This window comes from Diplotaxodon limnothrissa, linkage group LG3, assembly GCF_057381915.1.
Source record: "Diplotaxodon limnothrissa isolate DT_005_m linkage group LG3, D_limnothrissa_male_GT1.1, whole genome shotgun sequence".
Classification (NCBI taxonomy): domain Eukaryota; kingdom Metazoa; phylum Chordata; class Actinopteri; order Cichliformes; family Cichlidae; genus Diplotaxodon; species Diplotaxodon limnothrissa.
The window spans coordinates 41961508-41971567 of NC_140598.1; positions in this window are offsets into that span (position 1 = coordinate 41961508).

A 10060-nucleotide genomic window follows, 5' to 3' on the forward strand; every position below is an offset into this window, starting at 1 on the left:
TACCAGATGTTGATCGTCAGCCTGCTGGACACTCTTAAGTCAGTATCAGAAGAATCCAGCGTACCTGCATTAATGAACAAAGAGGTCAAATGTGAAAAGCTTTCCTAAATACTACAACTAAAGTCCTCTGTCTAAAACAGAAACTGCTGAGTAATCTCAGCATTGGTCATAGGGAATTTCACATTCAAGTGAGTGAACAGAGACTGAAGCAAAAAGAAGAAGAAGAAAAGGGAAGATGTGAACGCTTATTAGGTTACACAGAAATTCACACACACTCCTTCCAGCATTTATCTCAGAACAAATATAAACATCCAGCCAGCTCTGCCTAAACTGGCTGCCCCTAAAAGCCTGCATTACCACCACGAAGGGCAAGTATGTATTTCAGCATGTAGAAACAGACCAATAAGACCTACAGTGGAGTAAACTGTGTACTTGCTTGTGTATCATAAAAACTGTCAAAGGAAGTTTCTGTGTAACCAGGCAGGTTTCAGTCCTTCACACAGACATAACTTGACCTGCTGCCAAATTTGCACTAAAATGATCAGCACTGTTCAAGCAGCAGTTTTACAGTCAGGACGTAGATCTCTGAATCTGGGACTTTGCTGGTAAGGGTTACTGGTTCATTCAGCAATAATATGAGTGCTTGAATGTAACTGAAAGTGGAACAAACTGAGGGCATTAGTCGTCTGGAGTCCACTTTTTAAATTCAGGCCATGGGCATTTTGTTCTGACTGTCACAATAACATCAGTGATGGCCCAACAGTGAGGCCTGGTCTCTCCCTCTCTCTACACTCACTTCCACTGCATTCACAACAATACTGTCAGACAACTGACAGGCTGGCCGTCTGCCAGCTGAAGCTCAGTGGACTCATTCAGAGGCTCAGTGACACTAAACTAACGCTAATCTACTACTGAATGACTGAACCACTCAAAGCTACTTCAGAATTTCCTGTTTAAACACCATCAATACTGATAAAAGACGACTCTCTCACACACACACACACACACACACACACACACACACACACACACACACACACACACACACACACACACACACACACAGGACCATTAGACTGCTGTATACTGTAAGACATCTCTAACGTTTGTGTTTAAAACATGACAGGAACACAAACAGAAAATTAACTAATGTGATCTTTTGTGCTCTCAGTCACTGTTTTAACTGATATTAATGGTGATCATCTATCAGTCGTTTAATAGTTTTTCACTCTGTCTTTACATCTGGATGAAAGTCATATCAGCAGCACATTTAAAAAAAATTTCCTTTGGACATTTTACTCGATGGTGCCAGATTAAGTCTTCATTCAACCACACATCTCCTAACCACACATCTAACCACAGTGAAGCAGCAGCATATATTCCCCTTCACCTGTTACTCTTCACTCGTACACATTTGTTCTCACACTTTGATCATTAAGCACCATCTTGAACTTAACAGTACTGTATTTGCTGTTATCATAAAATTCTTTATGCACACATGTCAGTTATGAAAAGCAAAGTCATTGTCGTTCTGCAGCAGCCAGTTTGAACCAAGCTTTAGCTGTCAGACAGATGGCCTCACATTTGACTCTAGAATCGAGGGGGAAAAGCACGTCTCAACAAATTCACCTCAGTCCACCACATTTCCCCGAACTGAGAGGGAGTCCTCTTGAGTCATTGCCAGCGACATGTGCAGCAAAAATCTGAGAATGTATGCTTGGTCAAGAAATCTTCATTGTACCCAACATCCTAACTGTTATGGTCCTGTGTCGCTGACTCAGCGTTTTGAGTTTATTACTATTATATTCTAGTTTCTTCTGATTTTGTATCAGTCCTTAAAGTTTTTTTGGTTTTTGTGTCTTGTTATACCTGCCCGCGCGCTCTCCCGGCGTTTTGTTCATGTCCTTGAGTGTGTGATTGTAAAACTGTACTTCCTGTTTTACTTTGAAGGTCTGTATCTGTTATTTCTGTGTTTAGCTTGTGTCTTCCTGTCATCATGTGAATTAGGGTCAGCTGAGCTTCAATGCCTGATTGTGTGTGTATTTATAGTGGGTGTCGGTCTGTGCTCTTTGTTGGTTCGTCTGCGTTTGACGGTGTTTTGTTCATCATTCTGCGTCTCGTGTCATGTTTTCAGGTTTGTCTTTAGTTTTCCCAGTATAGGTTTTGGTAGCTTTTCATTCCTCGTTCCCAGTTTCTGCCACTTTGGTCACTTGTAAAAAAAACACTCACTCACATCACAGCCTTTGCATGTTGCATTTTGGGTCCCTTTCTCCACAAATACCCCAGGGCTTGCCTCGGCAGCTGTGACACTAACAACAGAGGGTTTCCATTATCCCCCAAAAACTGTTTGACTAACTCAGCAAGTTGGAACTGAGTACTGCTCTCTGCAGATACTAGATTTCCTGTCAGAGGCCTCAGTCCGTCCAAATTGGCGAAAACCTCTCCAGCACCATCAGGCTGAGCACAGGAGCTCCTCAGGGCTGTGTTCTCAGCCCACTGTTGTTCACTCTCCTGACACATGACTGCACCGCTCTACACAGCTGTAACCACGTTTGCTGATGACAAAACCGTGGTTGGACTCACCAGCAGCAACGATGAGTCAGTGTATAGAGATGAGGTTCAGCAGCTGGCGTTCTTTTTACAAATCAATATTGTTTATATGGACAGCAAATTTCCCCCCCAAAAAAGTGCACATGTAAAACTGCGGTGTTAAGGGATGCGGTTGAAAAATGTGGGCATGCCTAACTTTTGTGCTGGTGAGCCTAAGAAAAAAGTTAGGTGCACCAGTGCAACTGTGGCAAAAAGATAGCTGAATCACTGTGGTTTACACTGGCTGCCTGCTGGGGCTGTGCTGATGGATGTTAATGTTGCAGATCAGCGAATAAATACGGTGGGCAACTAGAGGCGGGAATCCCACAGCCCACGATAGGCTCCTATTACAATACTTCCCTCATGATAGTAGATTAATGTGATTTATAAACATTTTGCAACATTCTGAGTATTGCAATAAGACAAAGTGATTTATCACGTTTTCACTGCAAATGATGTCCTCAAAGCTAAACTTTGTGAATATCGTTTTGTTTTTTTTAAGCAAATAAAAATCTAAAAAGTGTGCAGTGCATTTGTGTTCAGCCCCCTGTACTCTGATACCCCTAATTAAAATCCAGTGCAATCAAGATCCTTCAGAGTCACCGAATTAGATAATAGAGTTGACCTGTGTGTCATTTAGTCTCATTATAAATACATCTGCTCTGTGAAGCCTCAGTGATTTGTTAGATAACATTAGCTAATAAACAGGATCATGAAGACCAAGGAAGTCACCAGACAGGGATAAAGTTGTAGAAATATCCCAAGAGCATCTCAAGCAGCACTCCATCATCCAAAAATAGAGAAAGCATGCTACAACTGCAAACCTACCAAGACATGGTCATCCTGGTCAGAGAAGCTTCCAGGAGGCCCATGGTCAGTCTGAAGAAGCTGCAGAAATCCACAGCTCAGGTGGGAGAATCTGTCCACAGGACAACTGTAACTGTAAGAGTGACAAGAAGAAAGCCATTGTTGACAGAAAGACATAAAAAGTGCAGTTTACCATGAGCCATGTAGGAGACGCCGCAAACTTGTGGAAGAAGGTGCTCAGGTCAGACGAGACCAAAGTTGAACGTTGTGCTCTAAATGCAAAGAGCTAGTGTGGCAGAAAACGTTAGCTGAAAAACATGACACATCTCAGCTGGTGTGCAGTGTTTCCTCAAAAAGAAAAAAAAACAGAGTAAACTGAAGAAAGTGGAGAACAAAAGAAAAGAAGAAGTTCTACTGTGATAGTTTTAAGCCATGAATTTGTCGATCCTTCTTCCCCATTTTTTAATATAAGAACTGGTTGTTTGGTGCGCTGAGGTTAATGGAAAGTTGTGTAAATCATGTTTGGATTTTTAAACTAATTTTCCACGCCTAATAACAATAACAACATTATAAATGATTACAGTGAATAAGGCTAATAGGACCAGAGCAGAAAGATTTACTGCTGCAGAAGCCTCGAGAAAAATGAGTCAAGCCCAAAGGAGACGAGTCAGCATCACACACAAAGATCTCAGCAGGAGCAGACACAAACCTGGCCTTCCTGAAGGAGGACGAGGGCCTGACTGCTGAGAGTAATTCATAAAGAGAGGGGTGTTCACCCACTACCCGCTGGACACAGAAGTCTGTTGAATGCTGATTGGTTGGGAGTTCACGCAGAGTTCACCAGGAACAGAACTACAAACTGCATATGTGACCCACAGCTGTGAGTGTTAACATGCCTGCTGCATCCTGACCCACAGCAAATGTAACATGAACTACTTTCCACAACACAACACAAGCCACACTTTATTATAAACCTCCCTGAACAACAGACAGCACTTCTTTACACAGTGTTGCCTTCATAGTTGAGTGAAGCCAACACTGTGGACTCGTAGAGCCACTCGTCTACAGCATGAGTCAGAACACTAGCTCTCCCTCTCTAGCTTGATCAGTGAGAAAACAAATGTAATCTGAAAACATGTACTTCCACAAAAAGCTATAAATGAACATCTCATGCTGCTGAGCTGTGACTCACAGAAAACTGAAATTAAAAGTAAGTGGGACTATTTCACCTCATACACCAACACTAACAGGCACTTTGAGCGCTCAGTCACTCCATCATTGTTACTCTTCAATATAAACAATGGAAACGCCGGAAAGATAAATGATGGCAGATTTTACTGCAAGATTCTGCATTTGTCAGAAAGAAACTTGACATGCCGACAGAGTTCTACCTCCAAAACAATAAGAAAGACACAGACTGATCTTATGGGCTGAACACTGCTCTTTACTGACACCCTGCTGGCAGACTGCACAGACAGTGTGAGTGCCAGATTCATTTTTTCATTAGTTCAAAGTATACAAAGAAGAAAAAGCAGGAAAATTTCTGATCAAACTAACCCACTGATCAGACTTCGATTAAACATCATCATTAAACATCATCCACAGTTCTCAGGGAGAAAATGAGAAACACTACAGATGTTTGTGGTCTAACAAGTTTCATCACAGCACATGTGTGACTCAGCACAGGAAAAGACGGCTGAAAATCTTGGCTGACCTGTTCAGTAATGACAATCCTTCCTGTGCATTTCTGGCCACTTTTTCCACCACAGCTTTTGACCTTTTTGTGAATAAATAACAATGATCACCTCATTATAATTAAAAAATAATCACCAGTGAAATATCTGGAGAGAGATTGCTGAAATTCAAATAAAGAAAACTACATGACTCAACTACGTGGCACTACATGACACGTAGTTGAGTCATGTAGACTCAACTACGTGGTGCACCACATAGTGCACTATGTGGTGCACCACGTAGTTGAGTCATGTAGACACAAAGAAATCCAGCAATTCTTGATATTTGCATATTGTCACTTTAGTTTGTTATAAGTTATTGAAAGTCACACTAACGGATTCAAACCAGTTTTAGTTAGATAGAATTAAAAGGTGAATAAAATTGGTTGTTCTGTGTCTGTTTTGATCATGTGTGCGTTGCAGTTAGTTTGGCATTTTTAATAACAAGAAATAATTAGAGTAAATAAATAAATAGCCTGGAAAATAAAGGCTAAGCTCCTGGTTGTGGAATTATTGAGTATTAATAAATAGACATGTTCTTCTAAAGTGTTCTTCTACTCTGAGCACTGCTTTCTAGCTAACATTTGCATATGCAAAACCCTCAGGCCCCTGGTATTCAAGAGAACAGGAGTGGCCTGGGTGGGTAAATCGTAGGAAATGTCACAGTGGCAGCAGGGTTTGGTTTGTGGCTCAGCTGCAGGGGAGGGGTGGTCCAGTGGATTAAGGGGTAGTGCTAAGGGGAGAGACTGGTCAACCCAGCTGTGGCCAGTTGGTTAATCGTGTCTCTCTGGTCTTTAAAAACAGTAGTTTTCAGACCAGGGTGGCGACAGTGGAGAACTGAAAGTGACGGCTTGCGCAGCCAGTTGAATAATAAAAACGCTTTAAAATTATATTGCATTAACTTCCTTCTTATACTGGGGTCAGAAAAATTAAGACTAGTTTCAATAAAACCATAAGATACACTAAAAGTGGATTATAAACAGACTTTTGTTGTCGATGTCGTCGTGCTTATTAGCCGTGCTAAGCTAAACATTGTTCTAGTCCTTCCTCTGGTTCAGTTGAAACGCTTAACTAGTGTCTCATTAGCTGTGATGTATTTGAGCGGCATCAATAATCATGGGGACGCCTGAACACTTCCACATTTTCTGGATATTTCCCAAAGGTTTTAGCTAGTTAGCTCAAGTTCAGCTACTAAGATGTTACCTGAAGTCCAGACGTTGTTTCCAAACTGCGGTGTGTACATAAGCCTGGGTATGAACTCTCTAAGGTCGTTATCTCCCTGACCGCACAGACTGTGGGGACAGTTTGTCATTTTCGACTGTTTCTAGCTCACTTTTCTTTCCCCGTCAAATGAACCTGGTAGCTAACGAGAGCAGTGCCTGCTCAGCAGATCACTTCCTGCTGGAGGCGACGTGCCAAGATCAGTGTTTTATTCCGTTTATTACGCATAAAAACAGCATAAATACACGTATCTGAGGTTAAAGGGTAACAACGCCCAACGTAGTTCAGTTTTTATGGTGGTAGTACTAACTCTACATGTGGAGTCAAGACACTCTGTGAACATCAGGAAATAAGAAATCAAAAGCTGTGCTGACAGAATCAGGATCTGCCTCATGAAACACTCAAGAACTGAATCTCTCACAGTTTTATGGCCGTACAACATGTGTACACACCAGAGCAGTGAATGGCAGCAAACACTGTCAGATTCAACTGAGCACATAATGCACTGAGAGATCAGTACAGACTATCCTCTAACACATGTCACAGTGAGACAGCACTTTCTATTTTGAAGCTGAGTATTTCACAGACATGTGAAGACATTTTATTTCATTTTATTAAACTAATCATTCTCCTTCAATCACTCACTTCTGCTGTTACACCTACCACAGCAATCCTCCCACCACTCCCAGCTCAATATCAAATTAATATAATCCTCTACAGTCCAAACTAACCAGTCCATCAGATATATTTACTCTTATACCTGACAGCTGTCATTCCCAGTGCAAATCTAAGCACCTTTATCACAGCCACCTCCACCTCAGCCCCCCAGCAGCAGATACAGCTCATCTCACAGTTACTGTGTGACACCTGTTATCTCTATCTGAGCTTTAAGGTTTTGTCGCAGCAGCTGATGAAAGGATGATCTCTACACCAACATTAGACAGATGGAGCTGCAGCCTCACACAATCAGCCAGCAATTCAACAATAGTTGGTCAGAGAGGCTGGATTAGGTGCTGACAGACCAATAAATAAAATATTCTGCAGTTTGTGTCTGCTTTGCTCCCTCAGGTCCTGTAAATGAATCTGACTGGATAAATCTGAGGGTTTGTGTCTGCGGCTGAAGCTCAGAGGACTCGTTCAGAGCAGCTGAGACAGTAAATCTTAGAGCTGCTTATCTACAGGATGTGCTTCTATTGACTCAGCTTATCAGCAGATATGCTCAGACAGTCCACTACATTAAATTCAACACATTACACAGTCATTACCCTGCATTTAGTAAGATATAAGCACAGAAATGGAAACTGACCTTCCTCTCTTGCGTGTCAGTAGTAAGTAGTGCTAAAATGAATATCATTGTTACACAGAGCGTCCACATGTCCACACACAGGCCTGTGATAGTCAAAGTGTCAGTGTGCTGGCAGGTACAGGAGAATCTGTAGGTGGCTCAAATCCTCTGAGGTAAAAGTTGTAGAACAGCTGAGTGCCTGATGTCATTATGTTATTACTTTTTGTGTTTGGTTTTCTATAGAGCCCCGCAAGGGACATGGGAGAAAAAAAATTAAGATGATTGATGGCGGCAGCTACTTAGTTGTAATATTACTCTTTCTGGGTCACAATAATAACTTTTAAGATATTTTGAGGTGTGAATGTAGTTGTGTAAATGTCAAATATCTGCTCGGTTTACAAGACATCACATATTTGCAAAAGTGCTCCGACGTTTTCGGAGACGTCTGACACCCACCATCTCGAAGCTAACGGCAGGTTGAGACCTGCTACAGCCGGGGGGAACACCGCTCTCCCGGCACATCGTGCCTTGACATCCCGGTTGGCTTCGAGCTGGCGGCCTCCGAAGAATGCGGCTAAAACTTTTGCGAGATCTCGCTCCGTACGTTGGCTCCGTAGTTTTCAGAAGTCTGAGGTTATCCTTGAAAGGCATGGATACAAGAGTGTGCACCTAGACGTGCTCCTGTGGTCACAACAGCCTGCCATGTTGTGGTTAGTTGTAGATGTTTGCTGTGTGCCATAGTTGTGAGCTGTTTGTTTGTTTGTTCGCTTTGTTTGTTTTTCAATTTAAAAATGAAAATAAATCTTGTAAAAAAATTAAAAAAAACACACCTGATCATCCACACCATCCTCCAGCCTCCACCTCTGCTGCTGCTCCACCCACACAGCTGAAGACGAGCAGCATCATCGTCTCAGCTGAATACAGCACCTGCAGAGAGGGAGCAGCAGAGTTCTGATGAGTCTTAACAAGCCTCCTGACAGCCTTCATATTAACCAAGAGTTTGACCGTCATCATCATCATCATCATCTGGAGTTAGAGCTGGATCCAGTGCACTGAGCTCCAGGAGGACTTTAACTTGGACCATGTGATCAGCTGACCTGAGGTTTCTTTCTGATACACCCTGTACAACATATCAGACAGTAAAAGGATAACACTGGTGTTTTTTTACACAACACTTTCATTTAGACGGGGAGACTAGAAAGTGATCTGCTCTGTAACCTCCTGAGCCTCAGCCAACAACACATTAGCACATGTAACAGGAGCTGCTTCTTTTGGTTTTGTAACTGCTTTCACACACAAACAGTTACAGTGTGGATCATGTGCAGTTGTTGACCAGTAATACTGAAGAGAATCACCCTGTTAAAGGAAACATAAAGCAGCTAGCTCCAAATTAGCTCCACAGCAGCACTTGTTTACTCAGCGCTCCCACACAGCCTTCATTTAATATTAAGACTTGAATCACTTTGGTTTCCACTCCTGAGGTTTGCACTGTTTCCACTAGCTATTAAGTAACGTGCTCTGCTTTGTGCTGAGAATACACTGTTGCTTCTGCAAACTACACAGTCTGAGAGCAGTGAGCATGAACCAACAGATGGGGCCCAGCAGGAGAACAATGAGCTGAAATTAAATTAATCTGAATCACAGTTTTACAAACTCTGTGTTTTAAATCTAAATGCAATGATTTGGAAATCTCATAAAGTCACAACACAGAGACGGACTCATCTTGGACTCTCTGCTCCCGTGCAGTAAGTGCAGTTAATAAATAAATTGAAACCACTAAATCTGTGTAATGTAATTTACCGCAGTCACTTTCTATGAAGAGTGAGCGCAGGATCCCTGTGGCATCCATGTGAAAGCAACATGACACCGTAGCAGTGAGGCTAACTCTAACGCTCGTGGGAAACCAAAGCTTAGACTGTAAGTGTGCCTTTTGTTTCCTCAGCTCAGACAGCTGGCTGCTGGAGGCTTGTGTTCACCATCAGACATATCTGATTAAAAGGAGGCTGATAATTAAGTGCTCTTCATTTCAACATGAGACACGTGGGGCGTAGAAACTTTAGTGCTTCAGAGATTTCAGCTGACGTACTGCGCCACAATATTACTATCTTTAAAGCTAAAAAAAAGCAGAGAAAAAAAGAAAGCATGGATGATATTGATGTGGGCAGTTACAGCATTAAAAATCTAAATAGTGTAGAGGCAATTCAATTAAGGCTACGTCTACACTAATCCGGATACATTTGAAAACAGCGTTTTTGTCTAAAAACGCTCTGAGTCGTTTTCAATCGTTTCCAAAGAGTTGTTCATCCACACTGAAAATGCTCCTGTACGGCGCATGCGTGAAACGTAAGACGATTCGACCCGTGTCATTTCTTAAACCGGTCATATACACAGCACTCATTTTCAATAAGGTAATTATTAAGAGTGA